Source organism: Amblyraja radiata, chromosome 2 (assembly GCF_010909765.2).
Source record: "Amblyraja radiata isolate CabotCenter1 chromosome 2, sAmbRad1.1.pri, whole genome shotgun sequence".
NCBI lineage: Eukaryota > Metazoa > Chordata > Chondrichthyes > Rajiformes > Rajidae > Amblyraja > Amblyraja radiata.
Window position 1 is genome coordinate 4664508 of NC_045957.1, and position 18806 is coordinate 4683313.

An 18806-nucleotide genomic window follows, 5' to 3' on the forward strand; every position below is an offset into this window, starting at 1 on the left:
GTAGCAGGGAGATAAGTGTGTGGCCAGGATGGCGTGGGTCTTGGACGATGCTGCCAGCCTTTTTGAGGCAGCAACTGCGATAAATCCCCTCGATGGAAGGAAGGTCAGAGCCGATGATGGACTGGGCAGTGTTTACTACTTTTTGTAGTCTTTTCCTCTCCAAGGCACTCAAATTGCCGAACCAAGCCACAATGTAACCGGTCAGTATGCTCTCGACTGTGCACCTGTAGAAGTTAGCGAGAGTCTTCCTTGACAATCCGACTCTCCGTAATCTTCTCAGGAAGTAGAGGCGCTGATGAGCTTTTTTGATAATTGCGTTAGTGTTCTCGGACCAGGAAAGATCTTCAGAGATGTGCACGCCCAGGAATTTGAAGTTGTTGACCCTTTCAACCATCGATCCGTTGATATAAATGGGGCTGTGGGTCCCCCTCCTACTCCTTCCAAAGTCCACAATCAGTTCCTTGGTTTTGCTGGTGTTGAGGGCCAGGTTATTGCGCTGGCACCATATGGACAGTTGCTCGATCTCTCTTCTGTATTCTGACTCATCCCCATCAGTGATACGCCCCACAACAGTGGTGTCATCAGCGAACTTGATGATGGAGTTCGCACTGTGGTTCGCTACGCAGTCATGGGTATAGAGTGAGTACAGCAGGGGGCTGAGCACGCAGCCTTGAGGTGCTCCCGTGCTGATTGTTATCGAGGCTGACACATTTCCACCAATACGAACAGACTGTGGTCTGTGGATGAGGAAGTCGAGGATCCAGTTGCAGAGGGATGCGCAGAGACCCAGTTCTGCGAGTTTGGTAACCAGTTTGGAGGGGATGATTGTGTTAAATGCCGAGCTGTAATCAATGAATAACAGCCTGACATATGAGTTTTTGTTGTCCAAGTGGTCCAGTGCGGAGTGGAGGGCCTAATTGCATTTTACATGCAATTAGGACAATTAATGCCTCTGCCTCTAATTATCCATATCTAATTTGCACGAGGTGACAGTAAGCTGCAGTTAGTAGGTGAAAGGAATTTCCAGAGTGCTTTGGAGTTCTAGGATCATGACCAAGTGAGGATGACGGATGGTATGTTGTTTCCAACTCATGGACAGGACCTTTCATGCACCTCATCCCTGGTTCTTCTTTTTTTAAATATTTATTTTATTAGAAGCAATTGTACAAGGAGAAAGTAATCGACATAACAATTTTACAATTTTCGTACAGCTTCAATTTTAACATTTTATAAACCAATAACTAAATCGGAATAAAGAAAAAAGGAAAGAAGGGAAAGGAAGAATAAAAGAAAAAGAAAAGAATGAATTTCGAAAAAGACACGAAAGAGAAAAAAGAAAAACCCCTGAACTATCGAAGAAGTGAAAAAAGCGGGAATATATCCCACTACCCCTCCCTACGCCCGCTCACCCGACCCTAGCGTCGGTTTTGAATTTGTGTTCAACCATTATGTTGTTGAAGAAATTCAATGAAAGGAGACCATATTTTGGAAAATTGATCTGGTTTGTCAGACAAAACAAGCCTTATTTTTTCTCGATGTAGTGTCTCGGTCATTTCTGTCATCCACATCTTCACTGTGGGGACTGTTATCTTTTTCCAGAATTTAAGTATACGTTTTCTCACAGTTATTAATACATAGTCTTTGGAATATTGTTAACTTAGGGCAGCCCTCTGCCATTCCTAATATTAATAATTTTGAATCTGAGTCCAATTGAATTTTGAGTGTTTTAGAAATGATATTGAATATTCCCTCCAGAAGTTTTGTATTTTTATACATGATACAAAAGAATGGGTTAGGGTGGCTATCCCTGGTTCTTCTAATGGGCTAAGTCACGGGCTCAGGGGGTGCTGCCAGGGAAATGGGGGACGTTTCTGCGACACAGCTTGCCAGTGGAGTACACTACAATGGCAGGGGCTCAGCTGTGGAGGGAGCAAACGTTTAGAGTGGTAACTGGACTGAAATCAAGTAGCTTCTTCGTCAGTAGAGCCAGACACCATGGAAACAGGCCATTCGGCCCGCCCGATCACCAGTCCATGTTAGTTCTATGTTATCTAATTATCTCATCAACTCCCTGCACACAAGGAGCTATATACAGAGACCAATTAACCTACAAACCGGCATGTCTTTTGGATGTGGGAGTAAACCGGAGCACCCGGAGAAAACCCAGGTGGTCACTCTGGAGAGTACAGGCACATTTCATCAATACATTGCTCTGTGGCTTGATACTACCCTCCAACCACCAATCTTTGTCATCTGCGAACTTGCATATCATGCCTCCAACATCAACATCCAATTCATTCCCATATATTAATAAAAAGGAAGGGTCTCACCACTAGCTGGGTCACAATCTCCCGTCCAATCACAAAATCAACTTCACTATCACCCTCGGTCTCCTATTGGCAAGCCAATTTTGTGTCCATTTTACCGATGCTTTGGATCCCATTGGCCCAAGCCTTTTCGACCTGTTACCCACATTTGGGTATGAACATAGAACAGTAGAACACAGCAACATGCCCTTCGTACCACAATGTTTGTGCCGAACATGATGCCGTGCTGAACTGATCTCATCTGCCTGCACATGATCCACATCCTGCTATCCCCTGCACTTCCAAGTGCCCATCTAAAGGCCTCTTAAACTCCACTATCGTATCTGTCCCCGGCACTGCATTCCAGGACCTCACCACCGTGTAAAATAAAACTTGCCCCGCACATCTCCATTAAACTTTCTCCTTCTCACCCCATAGCTATGCCTTCTGATGTTGGATATTTACACCCTGGGAAAAAATGTTCTGACCGTCTACCCTGTCTATGCCTCTCATAATTTTATATACTTCCATCAAATCTCCCCTCAACCTCTGACATTCCAGAGAAAACAATCCAAGTTTATCCAACCTTCCTCTGAAGCTGAATCCCTCTAATCCAGGCAGCATTCTGGTTAACCTCCTCTGCATCCTCTCCAAAGCTTCCACACCTTTCCTGTAATGGGGCGACAGGAACTGCAGGCAATACTCCAAATAAAGATAGACGCCAATAAAGAGGCATTTTGGATATTGTCAAAGGCCTCACTGAAGTCCATATAAAACACATCAGCTGTATTTTGTGCTGAATGGTTTCAACCTTCTTAAGGGCTGATGGACGGCTCTCATTTCTAGTAGATTACTAGACTAAGTGGGACCCGTTGGGTCCCATGTTCGCACGGGAGGGCTGGTCCCCCAACGCAATATTCCACCTCTCCACCAATTCCAATATTGGTAGCCATTGGGGGGGGGGGGGCTTTCTGGAGCGCTAGAATGGGTGTTGTGGGCTGAAGGGACTGGTTTCCAGAGGGCTAGTATGGACATTGTGGGCCAAAAGGATTTTTGGGCTGGCAGCTCAGTCACTCAGGCCCGATGGGCTGGCAGCTCAGTCACTCAGGCCTGGTGGTCTGGCAGTTCAGTCACTCAGGCCTGGTGGGTTGGCAGATCCGTCACTCAGGCATGGCGGGCTTGCAGCTCAGTCACTCAGGCTTGGTGGGCTGGCAGCTCAGTCACTCAGGCCTGATGGGCGGGCAGCTCAGTCACTCAGGCCTGGTGGGCTGGCAGCTCAGTCACTCAAGGCTGGTGGGCTGGCAGCTCAGAAACTACCAGAAATTCTGCCCAAAACAGGTGAGAGACTCTGTGAGAGAGAAGGGGGAGAGGGTGGAGAATTAATTTTAGACATTTTTCATCTTTTTCTGCAGATCACAGCAATGAAGGAGGAAAGTCTATCCTGGCCTGGATCTCACGGGGAGCCAATGAAGGGAGGGAGAAAAATACTGGGGTGAGGTTTAATTCTTTCAGGGGGAATACTTACTGGGGCCAAAGGGACTCCTACTGGGCTAGTACGGGACTGATGAGCCGTAGGGGCTATTTTAAAATAAAATCTGAGTCAAATCTCAGTGAAAGGCACTTTTTCTGGACATTTCCTGGCCTGGCATGGGTCTTTTGGGCCAAAATGCTCTTCCTGGGCTAAGACGGGCATTTTAGGCAAAGGGGACTGGTTTCTCGGCTAATAGGGGCATTGTGGGCCAAAATTTGTTGTTTCAGGCAGGCCAAACAACTCATTTCATTTCCATTTCCATTTCCAATTCCATTGCAGTTTCAAGCACAGGGCAGGCCAAACAGCTCACTTCATTTTAATTACATTCCATTTCCATTTCCATTGCAGTTTCAAGCACAGGGCAGGCCAAACAGCTCATTGCATTATCATTTCATTTCCATTTCCATTGCCGTTTCAAGCACAGGGCAGACCAAACAGCTCATTGCATTTTCATTTCATTTCCATTGCAGTTTCAAGCACAGGGCAGGCCAAACAACTCATTGCATTTTCATTAAGGGTTAACAAATCATTTATTGCAGGTACATTGCAGACTCAGTTCAGTTGATTCACAGCTTAGAATCACAGTTGTGGCCTCTCCCTCGCGATCTAACAGAGTGACTGACTCACGTCCAGGCATCTGAGGTTTTATAGTCCTGCCTACCCCCCCCCCCCCCCCCCCCCCCCCCCCCCCCCACCCCCCACCCCCCACCCCGGAAGGGGCGTTACCTTCATTGTGGTGATTGACAGGCGAGATGACTTTATCTTAGGTGATCTTAAGATTTTTTAAACACTCATAACTTTTTTATTTTTCATCAATCTGAAAAATCCTTGGGGCTGCCTCAGCGGAGGAGGACTGTGAGTAAGATGGCCAAAAACATAGCGATATGTGGTAGCGGTTTTTCTAAAATCAATATACAGCGCAGACAGGAAGTGGTCAAGATGAGACTTTTAGTTATATAGAGAGAAAGCCCATGGAGTCTCAGGAGGTGAGTCACACAGCACGTTCACACCGCCCCTGACCTGCTGTGTAGCTGCAGTATCTACAGTTATGTGTGCAATCAATGGTGGTGGTGGAAATTTTGATGATGGTCATACCACAAAGGACATTGCCTGGTTCTTGTATGCCACTAATATGTCTTGCCATTCATCATTCCATTCCATGTGCTTAAGTCTTATTGCAAACGGGCAAAAATACCTTTGTTATCTCTAGCGTTGGAATGTGCAATCCACAGAAAACCTCCCCATCTCTGATCTTATAACTGCTAAAGTGTTTGAGCATAATACACTGTACCTAGAAACTCCTAGAGTGATGTCTGAGGAATGGCAGGTTTCCCTTTATGTCCATTTGATTTCTGTTTTACCGTGAATTTTGAACCCCTCATTTTTCATGTGGGCAAGTCACTCTCATCTCCCACTACCATTTGCCATTCTCCACATGGCTGAAGATACAGGTGAGAGAAGTGAGATAATTTGCACACCAGGAGCGTCTGGAGACCTTGCGTTATCTGTAGATGTCAGGAGAAGGAGCAGGATCAAACATGTCTATAATGCACGATGCATTCATATTCATAACCCATGAGCAGCTACGTGGGTGAGGCAACAGAGGATTCCTAATACCAATGAAACTACATCAAAACTTAAGAAATAAATCATGGCTATTACCTCGGCACCATTTTCCCACAAAACATTGGGTTCCTTTTCTCTAAACGTGCGCTGTTCTCTGTCATGAATCTACTTGGCAACTGAGCATCCACAGCCATCCTAGATCGAGAATGCCCAATATACCCGCCTCTCAGCGAGCAGACATTTTTTTTCTTCTCTAGCCTTGGTTCTATACATCCTAGCTACGTGAAGCACAGTTCCACATCTATCCTTTCCAGACCTTATAGAGTTCTACGTTTCACTGATATCATCTCCTATTCTTCTAAACTCTAAGAGGAAATAGGCATGACATCTCTCGATACAGATAACCCATCGTCTGAGTATTCTAGCTGGTGATTCTTTGCTGAACTCCATCTGTCACACTTACATCCTTTCTTCAACAGAGGGATCAGACTTGTTTTTAATATTCTACCATGGGGAAGAAGGCACAGGGCCCTGTAATCCATGACCACCAAGTTCAAGAATAGCTTCTTCCAACAATCATCATGCTCTTGAACACTGCACAACACTAACCTCAGCAAAAATGAACATCTATAGACCACCTTGGTTACACCAAGGACTTCTTTTTTTTTTTTGCATTAGTATTATGGCTATTGATTTATTGATTTTTTTTTACGTTCTATATTATCTGCATGTATTACATACATTGACTGTCCTGTTACTGTCCTGTTGCAAGTAAGAATTTTATTGTTCAATGACAATAAATTCATTATAACAATGAATCACTCTTGACTCTTGAATATTCCACATTTGGTCTCATTAGGACTATGTGATTGGGGTAAAATATCTCTAATCCTCCTCCAGTGAAAGAAGGAACTGCAGATGCTGGTTTAAACTGAAGATAGACACAAAAAGCTGGAGTAACTCAGCAGGTCAGACAGCATCTCTGGAGAAAAGGAAAAGGTGATGTTTCGTGTCGAGACCTTTTTTCAGAGGAAGTCTGAAGAAGGTTCTCGACCTGAAACGTCACCTATTCATTTTTTTGTCCAGAGACGGCCAACATACTGGCTTTCTAAGTACATGCTAAATTTGTGTGTTAACTTTCAATGATTTATACACGACACGCATGTCCCCTGAAACTAACTGTTTTTATTCTCTCATGAATAAAATATATTCTACCTTACTCATTTTTCCTACCAAAGTAGATGACCTCGGATTTTTCCATATTATATTCCATCTGTCATGCCCTTGCTCGTTCATAGCCAGTATCCTATCTCCCTAATCCTTTCCACATCCTCCTGGCATTATTGATATAGGCTGTGTACAACTGAATTTCCAGCATTAATCCTTGTAGAATACCACTGGGTCACAGTCTCCCATTCCGAGCATTGCCCATTAATCTCTGCTCTGTTTTCCGTCCATCAATCAATTCTCAATCCACAACAGTGTATTATCCCCCAATCCCACGTTCTATAATTTGTCTTAATAATCCCTTGTGGTGTAGCTTATTAATTGCCACACGAAAGTCCAAATGCACCACATCAACTAGTTGTCCCTTGTCGATTCTGTAAATTACAACCTCAAATGTCTCCAGCCCACAGCAAGGATCCAGCAGAAAAGGAGAGGCAACTGAATGTGAAGTAGAAGTTATGAGTCTGCAAGTTCAGAATGGATTGGTGCTTGGACTCTTGCTCTTTGTCATGTTTAGAAAGGAACTGCAGATGTGCAGGAATGAACTGCAGATGAACTCTACTTCCTGAGAAGATTACGGAGAGTCGGTTTGTCAAGGAGGACTCTCTCTAACTTCTACAGGTGCACAGTAGAGAGCATGCTGACCGGTTGCATCGTGGCCTGGTTCAGCAACTTGAGTGCCCAGGAGCGGAAATGACTACAAAAAGTAGTAAACACTGCCCAATCCATCACTGGCTCTGGCCTCCCCACCATCGAGGGGATCTATCGCAGTCGCTGCCTCAAAAAGGCCGGCAGCATCATCAAGAACCCACACCATCCTGGCCACACACTCATCTCCCCACTACCCTCAAGTAGAAGGTACAGGAGCCTGAAGAATGATCAGGTTCAGGCATTGCTACTTCCCCACAGCCATCAGGCTATTAAACTCAACTCATACAAAACTCTGAACATTAATAGCCCATTATCTGTTTATTTGCACTTTATCTGTTTATTTATTCATGTGTGTATATATTTATATAATGGTATATGGACACACTGATCTGTTCTGTATTCATGCCTACCATATTCTGTTGTGCTGAAGCAAAGCAAGAAATTCATTGTCCTATCTGGGACACATGACAATAAACTCTCTTGAATCTTGGTTTAAACCAAAGGTAGACACAAAATGCTGGAGTAACTCAGCGGGACAGGCAGCAACTCTGGAGAGAAGGAATGGGTGATGTTTTTGGATTGAGATCCTTCTTCAGACCAGAAGGAACTGAAGACTGAAGTAAGAACTGTAGATACTGGTTTGCACCGAAGATAGACACAAACTTTTGGTCACTGTTTTGGAAGACAGTAGACAGGTTCAGCTGTTGTGCTATGGCGTATTGGGGATGCTGAGAAGTCAGGGGATCAGTCGTAACAATGGGGAGTGGTGGGGAATCCACCCACTGAACAACCGCGCCACTGACCGGATACAAGCCCCTGAAGGCCCGACTCGGCCCACAGGCATCCCAGGGGACTGCGGAGAAGCCGGGTGGCGAGGCCTGTCTGGGCCGAAGGAGCCTCACCGGCGGCGGCCATGGGAGCCTCGGCGGCGGCAGCGGGAGCCCCAGCGGTAGCGAGCCTCAATGTAGGCGGCAGTGAGGCCTCGGAGGCAGCGTGAGCGTTGGCGCAGCAGGAGCCTCGGCAGCAGCGGGAGCCTCGGCAGCGATGGGGCCTCGCGATCGACCCACGATCAGCAGTCGATGAGCGTGAGGGGGGGGAGGGGAAGACAATGGGGACCCGTCGTGGGGGGAACTGGCGTGGGGGGATTACCGTGAGTGACGTTGGGAGAACAAAGGGGGACTCGGTGTGGGGGAGGGGGTTGGGGCACTCTAGCTTTATAATCCTCAGCCCAGTGGATAAGCCTGCATTCATTTGTTTGTTTCTCCCCCCTTGACTCCATCCAAGGACCCAAACAGTCTTTCCAGGTGCAGCAGAGGTTCACCTGCACCTCCAACCTCATCTATTGCATCCGCTGCTCTAGGTGTCAGCTGCTCTACATCGGTGAGACCAAGCGTAGGCTTGGCGATCGCTTCGCCCAACACCTCCACTTGGTTCGCAATAATCAACCTGATCTCCCAGTGGCTCAGCACTTCAATTATCCCTCCCATTCCGAATCCGACCTTTCTGCCCTGGGCCTCCTCCATGGCCAGAGTGAGGCCCACCGTAAATTGGAGGAGCAGCACCACATATTTCGCTTGGGTAGTTTACACCCCAGCAGTATGAACATTGACTTCTATAATTTCAGGTAGTCCCGGCTTCCTCCTCCCATTCCCAGCTTCCTCCTCCCATTCCCAGCTCTCCCACAGCCCATTGTCTCCGCCTCTTCCTTTCTTCTTCCCGCCACCCCACCCTCACATCAGTCTGAAGAAGGGTCTCGACCCAAAACGTTGCCTATTTCCTTCGCTCCATAGATGCTGCCTCACCCGCTGAGTTTCTCCAGCATTTTTGTCTACCTTCGATTTTCCAGCATCTGCAGTTCCCTCTTAAACATTTGTTTGTTTGTTCGTTTCGGTTACGGCTGCCAGCCAACAGTTGCTTATCTTGTTCTTTTTTTCACTTTTTAATTTAATTTTAATTTCAAGTTTTCGTGTACCTTGTTGTGTGTTGTGACTGTTGGCATACCAATTTCCTTCCGGGGATGAATTAAATTCTATCGTATCGTATCGAATGAATGTAGATAAGCATGGTATGTACCGTTATATAATCCCATTTGGGAGAACTTTGGGCGGGTCATGGTGGCGCAGCGGTAGAGTTGCTGCCTTACAGCTAATTCAGCGCCGGAGACCCGGGTTCGATCCCGACTAAGGGTGCTGTCTGCAGGGCCGGCCTTAAGCCAATTGGACTAATTGCTCCCAATTAGGCCCCGTTCCTAAGGGGGCCCCGCGCTAGAGTAATCTACTCTCGGCTCGTCAACTACACACAACAACACATTGCAATATATATGTAACACCACATTGCAGGTTCTACAGAGATTTCCGTGGTTTCTGTAAATATGAGTAAAAGACTAAGGGACATCGGCAGAACATATTTGAATGGCAATAAGAGTAGCCAAGGCAAAGAAGGCCGAAGCAGAAAAGGAGAAAGGTGCATTGGATAAGTATTTCAGCAAAACTATCTCAGGAAATGCAGAAGAGCAAGTGGAGCCACAACACAGTGAAGATGATGACACCAAAGGAAGCCAGTCTGTAGAAGTTATGCAAGACAATCAAAGTGGGAATTTATTTACTGAAAGTGAGATCGGCCATTTTGAAAGTGTTGAATTTGACAAATAAGGAAACTCGCCTGTTCACATGACTGCTGGTGCCTCTGAGGCAAGGGAGAACGGGAATTCAAAATCTGCCAGTTTTGTGGAATTAACAGATGATCCTGCAACATGGCCAGAAATAATAAGTCAGAGTGTCAGGGACTATTTCGTGAAAAAAGGACCACCTTCAAATATAGTAGAATTTTTCCCCAAGAATGAGAGTCGATCACGTTTTTCAAAATTTCACTGCAAAAGAAAACTGCCAAATGGTGAAATTGTAGATCGTCCACGGCTAATATACTCTGTATCGTGATAAAATCTTCTGTTACTACTGCCAGCTTTTTGATAATAACACAGCAAATGCACTTGCAAGTTGTGGTTTTAATAACTGGCCGAACATTCATACAAGACTAGCTGAGCATGAGAACTCCAAAAAGCATTTGCAAGCTATGCTCAGTTGCTGTGAACTGCAGCAAAGATTATCGGCTGAAAAAACCTATTGATGAAGTGGGAGAAAAACTAATCAGACAAGATGCAAAACGCTGGCATCAAGTTTTTGAGCGACTGGTAGCCACTGTACAGTTCCTGGCAGAAAGAAACTTGCCATTACGGGGATCTGCGGAACATATAGGAACACCACATCATGGAAATTTCCTTGGTGTTATTGAGTTGCTAGGAAAGTTTGATCCAGTAATGCAAGACCATCTGCGAAAAATCCAGAATACGGAAATACATGATCATTATTTAGGAAAAAGAATCCGCAATGTCGAACCGTTCTACAGGAATTCATTTTGCGAATCAAGGCTGCTAACAACACCCTTCTACATGAACTTGAAACATTAGGGCTGGATGTTGAAAATATCCGTGGACAAGGGTACGATAATGGTGCCAATATGAAGAGACACACCTCAGGTGTGCATGCACGACTTCTACAGAAGAATTGAAGAGCTTTCTCTACACCATGCGCATGTCACAACTACAACCTAGTTTTGGGAGACATGGCCAAGTCATGTCCAGATGCAATGACTTTCTTTGGAACTCTGCAGCGTATATACACCATTTTTGCATCATCTACTAAAAGATGGACTGTTTTTAGAAAACATGTGGCAGGTCTGTCTATAAAACCTCTCTCTGAAACGCGATGGAAATGTAGAATGGCAAGTGTCAAAACTGTACGGTACCAGGCTGCTGAAGTTTGTATTGCACTAGAAGAGTTAGCAGAAAACACTGATGATGCCCAAGCAAAAAGCGATGCTGAATCGTTAATCAGTCAAATGAGAGATTACAAGTTTCTGGTCTCACTAGTTTTCTGGCACTCCTTACTCTTTCAAGTAAATTTTGTGAGTAAAGGGCCTGTCCCACTTACGTGTCCTTGGCACGCAAATTACGCGACCTCGTGGTCGCGTTGAGCCGTGATGATCCTGCGAAGGTCGGACGCGATTACATGCGTCCGCACAGCCGTCTGGAGCGCGTGACGTCATTTAAAGATGGACACAAAGCTGGAGTAACTCAGCGAGACCGGCAGCATCTCTGGAGAGCAGCAATGGGTGAGGTTTCGTGTCGAGACTCGTCCTCAGTCTGAAAAGAAGGGTCTTGACCCGAAACGTCACCCATTGCTTCTCTCCAGAGATGATGCCGGTCCCGCTGAGTTACTCCAGCATTTTGTGTCTATCTTCAATTTTCTTGGCCCCGCTCTGGGAGTAGGATTGGGGGCGGATCCGGACCGCAACGGTCGTGAGCCCCAGGCCGAGTTCGGTGATCGTTTGCCTGCTTCTGCTGCTGTTGAGGTGAGACATTGCGTCGCGCCAGGGTCTTGGGCCTGTCCCACTTTGGCCGTCAGTTCCATGACAGGCCGTTGGCGCGCGAAGATTTTGTTCACTACAAAAATTTCAGAGCCCCGGGCGATGTCGTGCACAACTACATACCCCTCCGCACTTCTAAGTGGGACCGCCCCCGCACGGCCATACGATGCCTCCGCTTCCGGTCGGTCGCGGTAAACGCACGCAATCGCATGCAAGTGGGACAGGCCCTTAAGGAACTTCAGAGTGATACCATGGATGTTGCTACAGGGCTTTCTTCATCTTAAAAGCTTTGTAACTGGTTAAAGACATACAGGGGAAAAGGTTTTGACGAAGCCTTGATTGACGCTAGTGAACTTGCCAAAGACCTAGATGCTGAGCCTGTATTCAAGACTCGGAGTCAGCGCTTATGCAAAAAAAGAAAATTATTTGATTATGAATCTGCAGATGAACCTTTGTCAGATCCAAAAACAGCCTTCAGAGTGCAATGTTTGAATCAAGTGGTAGATAAAGCACTGCAAACACTTGAGCCACGGTTTGAACAACTGAAAAAGTATCAACATTTATGTGGATTCTTGTGCAATTTTCAGTACCTGTCCAAGGACACCATAAGAAAATGTGCAGCAGATCTGGAAGTGGCATTGACAGAGGTCAAGCTGGGACAGGAAAAAGATGGAGTTAAAACCACAAAACTGGCTGATATAGATGGATACATGCTTTGTGAGGAAATGGAAGCACGAAAGCCAATTCTGCCACCAGAGATTCAAAACCCCATGAAAATGCTTGAATTCCTTGCTTGCAACAACAAGTCTATCGCATTTCCAAATTTATTTATTGCACTTCGGATTTTCTTGACAATCCCAGTGACTGTGGCATCTGGAGAAAGGAGTTTTTCCAAGCTGAAACTGATCAAAACTTACTTGAGATCATCAATTCAGCAAGAATGTTAGAACAGTTTGGCAATTATGTCCATTGAATCTGAAATTAGCAGGAGTTTAAACTTTGACAAAATTCTAAAAGACTTTGCAGAGAAAAAAGCAAGATAGCGTTCTCATAATAAAAGGCAATAATAATATGATATTTATAATTTATGAATGTTAATAGAAATCCATAAAAGATCATTTGTTTCCAACAATGCACTTAAATTCTGAAATTTTTTTCCGGAAAAAAAACTTAATATTTTTAATAAATCATTTCACAGTATGGGAGGCTGGGAGGGAACCAGACAGTTGAAACTGAGCAACATTTTGATTGATACAAATACATCGATAGATGCTCCTGAACACATCGGGTCTTTCAACATCAGACACCCTCACCCAGGCGACCCAGCCGTGGTTGATCAGACCACGACTTGTGTTCAGGCGGCATTCGCTCCTCCCCATGGACCTCCTCTCCTGATCCAGAGCCATCTTGATGCCTTCTCCGCTGCCTCTGTGGTGTTCTCGATGGCCCTTCTCCTTGCCACTCCGTTGATGCCCAGTGCATTCAAGGCTTTGTAGAGCGATTGCCCTGCAAAACCTCTGCAGCCAACCTCGATGGGCATACACCTTGCCTTCCAGCCCTGCTTGCGGCAGTCTATGACCAGCTCTTCATACTTGGCCATCTTCCTCTCGTGGGCCTCCTCCAGACGGTCCTCCCACGGCACTGTCAGTTCCAATAAGACGATGTTTTTGGTCGCCTCTGAGACCAGTAGGATATCTGGCCTCAGGGTGGTCGTGGCAATGTGCTGTGGGAACTTCAGCTGTTTCACCAGGTCTACGGAAAGCTGCCAGTCCTGCGCAGTCGCCAGGATTCCTGACTGATTCCTGGCTGCTGTGGTTCTTGGCAGCTGCACTCCGGCCTTCACGAAGGTGATCATCTGGGTGGTGGGGCGTTCTCGTCTGCAGCTGCTGATTCCCATGCTGATGGCTTCTGCAATGGGTTTGAGAACCTGGTCGTGACGCCATGTGTACCGGCCCTGCCCAAGAGCCTTTGGACAACAGCTCAGGATGTGTTCCAACGTCCCCTTGCCTGAGCATTGCGGGCAATCTGGAGATTCCGCTTTGCCCCAGATGAAGAGGTTCGATGGGCTGGGCAGGACATCATACACTGCCTGGACCAGGAACTTGATGCGCTGTGGTTCAGCCTGCCAGAGCTCAGTCCATGTGACTTTTCGGTCCATGGCCTGCTCCCACCTTGTCCAGGCTCCCTGCTGCCTCAATCTAACTGCTCTGGTACACCTCTCCTCCTCCATCACTGCCCTCACTTCCTCCTGGACCAGCCTGCGCCTCTCCTTCCCCTTGGCCTTGTCAAACTGGGGAGATGGGAAGATTCCCAGGCCTGCTCTTCCCCGAGTCACTGCTCCCACCAGGACTCTGTGGCGTATCCGGGACTCCGCTTGCAGCACGGCTTTGCCGGCTCTCCACTTCCTCCCAGTTTTCACCTCCACCCCTGCTTGAGCCACCTTGGGGTCGCTGGAGTCCCTGTACATCATCACCTCTCTGGCCCGAGTCACCTTGAACTCCTCCTCCAGGGACTTCAGGGGCAGCTGGAGCTTGGTGTTATTTCCGTAAAGGGCGATGCTGCTAAGGCTCCTGGGTAGTCCCAGCCACCTTCTGAGAAAGCTGCTGACTTTCCTCTCCAATCTCTCTACGATGGATATTGGGACTTCGTAGACAAGCAGTGGCCAGAGTATCCTTGGCAGGATACCATGCTGGTAAATCCATGCTATCCATATTATGTTGCAATGATGTTTTGAGTACAGACACCGCATCTATATGTGGAAAACACCACACAACTTTCAATATATGTCTGGATTTGGATTTACCAGCTTCTGGAGAGAAGCAGCCAAATGTAAAATGTTTTATATTTGGTTTAAGCGAGCTCTCGTGGGGAAGGTTGGAGAGAGTCAACTTGGGAGGGAAACCAAGTAGTTAAATCGTAAAATCAGTGGTTTTATGGCAAGTCTTCCACTCAAAAAGGTCTGCAGTAATCAAAGCCCGGAACGGTAGGATGGGGCTGAAGCCCAAAATGTAATGCCTGGACTGCTTTTTCGCCAATGGTTATTGGTTTTCCAGGATCTAGTTAATTAAATTACTTTTTTTTTCATTTCACAGTCACTAAAACAAGTGGTATTGTAACTATGTACTTTTCAGAGGTGATCTACACATTTGTTTGTTACTTGTAGACTTACATGTATACAATTTTATATTAAAATGTAGCTTAGATCTGTTTGGTCCATTAACTCGTAGGCACTTTTAAGCACACATTTTGATTACTTTCCATTCTACCATAAGAGATATATTATATAGTCTATAATAGACTTTATTTGTATTTCTATGATTCTACAGACCTTGGCTGGGAACCTGGGGCTCACCAAAATTGTTCCCAATTGGGCCCCGCACCTCCTAAGGCCGGCCCTGGCTGTCTGTACGGAGTTTGTACGTTCTCCCGAGACCTGCATGTGTTTTTCTCCTAGATCTTCGGGTTTCCTCCCACACTCCAAAGACGTACAGGTTTGTAGGTTGATTGGCTTGGTAGCCACTGCAGTTCGCTTACCGCCACAACAGATCAACGGTGGATGTGATCTCACTGGCTCTCCACTCCGCTCTGGACCACTTGGACAACAAAAACTCATATGTCAGGCTGTTATTCATTGACTACAGCTCGGCATTTAATACCATCGTCCCCTCCAAGCTGGTTACCAAGCTCTCAGAGCTGGGCCTCAGCGCATCCCTCTGCAATTGGATCCTCGACTTCCTCATTCACAGACCACAGTGGTGGAAATGTGTCATCCTCGATAACAATCAGCACGAGAGCACCTCAAGGCTGCGTACTCAGCCCCCTGCTGTACTCACTCTATACTCATGACTGCGTAGCCGGAAATAGTGCGAACTCCATCATCAAGTTCGCCGACAACACCACTGTTGTAGGACGTATCACTGATGGGGACGAGTCAGAGTATAGAAGTGAGATCGACCGATTGACCAAATGGTGCCAGCACAATAACCTGGCCCTCATCACCAGCAAAACCAAGGAACTGATTGTGGACTTCGGAAGGGGTAGGATGGGGACCCATAGTCCTGTTTATATCAACGGGTCGATGGTGGAAGGGGTCAAGAACTTCAAATTCCTGGGCGTGCATATCTCTGAAGATCTCTCCTGGTCCCAGAACACTGATGCAATCATAAAGAAAGCACATCAGCGCCTCTACTTCCTGAGAAGATTACGGAGAGTCGGTATGTCAAGGAGGACTCTCTCTAAGTTCTACAGGTGCACAGTAGAGAGCATGCTGGAGTGTTGCATCGTGGCTTGGTTTGGCAACTTGAGCGTCCAGGAGCGGAAAAGGCTGCAAACAGTTGTAAACACTGCCCTGTTCATCATCGGCTCTGACCTCCCTACCATCGAGGGGATCTATCGCAGTCGCTGCCTCAAAAAGGCTGCCAGCATCATCAAGGACCCACACCATCCTGGTCACACACTCATCTCCCTGTTACCTCCAGGTAGAAGGTACAGGAGCCTGAAGACTGCAACGTCCAGGTTCAGGAACAGCATCTTCCCCACAGCCATCAGACTATTAAACACAACTTCAAACAAACTCTGAACTATAACAGCCTATTGCACTTTATCTGTTTATTTATTTATGTGTGCATATATATATTCTATGGTATATGGACACACTGATGTGATCTGTATTTATGCCTACAATATTCTGTTGTGCTGCAGCAAGCAAGAATTTCATTGTCCTATCTGGGACACATGACAATAAACTCTCTTGACTTGAAATGTAAAAATTGTCCCTAGTGGGTGTGGGATGGTGTTAATGTGCGGGGATCGCTGGTCGGCGTGGACCCGGTGGGCCGAAGGGCCTGTTTCCGCGCTGTATCTCTAAACTAAACTAAACTAAGTTGGCCCAGCAGATGCACGAGGGACAGTGTAGTCCGTTAGTTACACTAGGAACAACAGTCGTTGCATCCGAAATGTGGAAAGCACATCAGACCACAAGGCTTGCAAATGAATCAAAAATGATTGCCGTTGTTCTCCACTCCAGAGGAAAAATAACATTCATGTAAAAAACATTTTAAAATTGTTTTATAATTGAATGCCTGTCCTTGTTTGTATGTGCTCATGGAACCATTGGAGGATTTTACAATCTAACAGGAGACAAATTTTTATGCTAGCCATTTGGCTTAAATTTGCTCCTATGAGTAATTCAATTTAAATCGTTCAGGATACATAAAATTCAACCTTTGGTGTTTCATTTTACAACGGTAGTTTAAAGTTGGTTCAGTGAAACCGATGAGGTCCATTTTCAGGGAAAAGCTGCCTATATTTGTAACTGTTTATTAATAAAAACCTTGCCATCTTCCTGTTCCAATTATTCTCTGGTTACAATTAAAACAATCCGAGTCATGTTTTGATTGCTTTTGCTGTAGCTCAAAGCATCACTATCTTCCCCTCCTCTTCATTGTTGTAGCTAAATGTTACAACACAAAAGGGGTTAACTTTGTCAATGGAAGTTACTGCCTGCACACATTTAAAGCCACTTGCCAGTGGGACCCTTCAAATTAAATGAGGTGTGAAAGAGGCCATAAACCCTTCATTAGAAGGGTATATCATTATCAGGTTTAGCTTTTTTTTTCCCCGCAGGAAAGGATTCTCGCTATCGAAAGGATAAGAGCCATCCATAAACCAAAAACTATCAAGTGGCTGGCTTAGAACATCTTTTTGCCGCATTTGGAACTTTTTGAAGGAAATATTCTGAAAGGAAACTATTTGTTTGCATTTCCAATTCTGCTACCAGATTTTATTGATATAACTTCATTTGAAAAATGTCCCCTTTACGGTATGACGCTGGTTATGGGAGTCACGTACTTGATGCAGGGACCACTTAACAAGCCAACCACAAGTATTGAGATGTACTTCAGTTGCCATCGTATTGATGGGTCTCAACATAAATCATCTACCTATTGCAACATGGAACTGTGCAGTATCTCTCCCTCCCTGACTATATTTTAATCCCACATAAAACATTGATTTGATTCTTATAGGGCTTTTAAATGTGACTTTAAGCTGCATAGCTGCTTAGAAGTGGACAGTCATGTATCCATTCCCCTCCACCTTTTCAATCATTGATCCATTTAAGTGTCTAAAAGGAAAGGTATCTGACTGACAATGAGATGAGCACACTTTCTCAGAAGTGCAAATGGTTCATAATTCATGAATTCCTATAACAGCATCCTTTCCCTGGAGTGCGAGAACACCAAATGTGATTATTATTTATTCCTCTGCACATAACTCTTCCGCTGCCTATGCGTGCTTAGAGAGATATGGGGAGAGAGAGGGAGAGTCCGGGGTGGGGAGATATTTTGTGTATATGTCCGCCCCACATTAACTCACACAAAGGCATGTTCTCAGAACCGCTTCAGACTGCCAAAATAGGAGAACACAGTGACAGCCAAACAGACAAGGAAAAGCAATTTGTCTATTTTGATTAGTATTGATCTCTTTAATTCTTTACTGTCTATAAGGAGTAAAAAAAAAACCTTAATACTAGATTAGATATTCCCCCTTTCCCAGTTAGACAATAGACAATAGGTGCAGGAGTAGCCAGCACCACCTCTCGAGCCAGCACCACCATTCAATGTGATCATGGCTGATCATCCCCAATCAGTACCCCGTTCCTGCCTTCTCCCCATATCCCTTAACACTGCTATCTTTAAGAGCTCTGTCTAGCTCTCTCGTGAAAGCATCCAGAGAATTGGCCTCCACTGCCCTCTGAGGCAGAGAATTCCACAGACTCACAACTCTGTGTGTGAAAAAGATTGTCCTCATCTCCATTCTAAATGGCTTACCCCTCATTCTTAAACTGTGGACACTGGTTCTGGACTCCCCCAACATCGGGAACATGTTTCCTGCCTCTAGCATGCCCAACCCCTTAATAATCTTATGCCTCAATAAGAAAGCCGCTCATCCTTCTAAATTCCAGAGTATACAAGCCCAGCCGCTCCATTCTATCAACATATGACAGTCCCGCCATCCCGGGAATTAACATAGTGAACCTATGCTGCACTCCCTCAATAACAAGAACGTCCTTCCTCAAATATGAAGACCAAAACTGCACA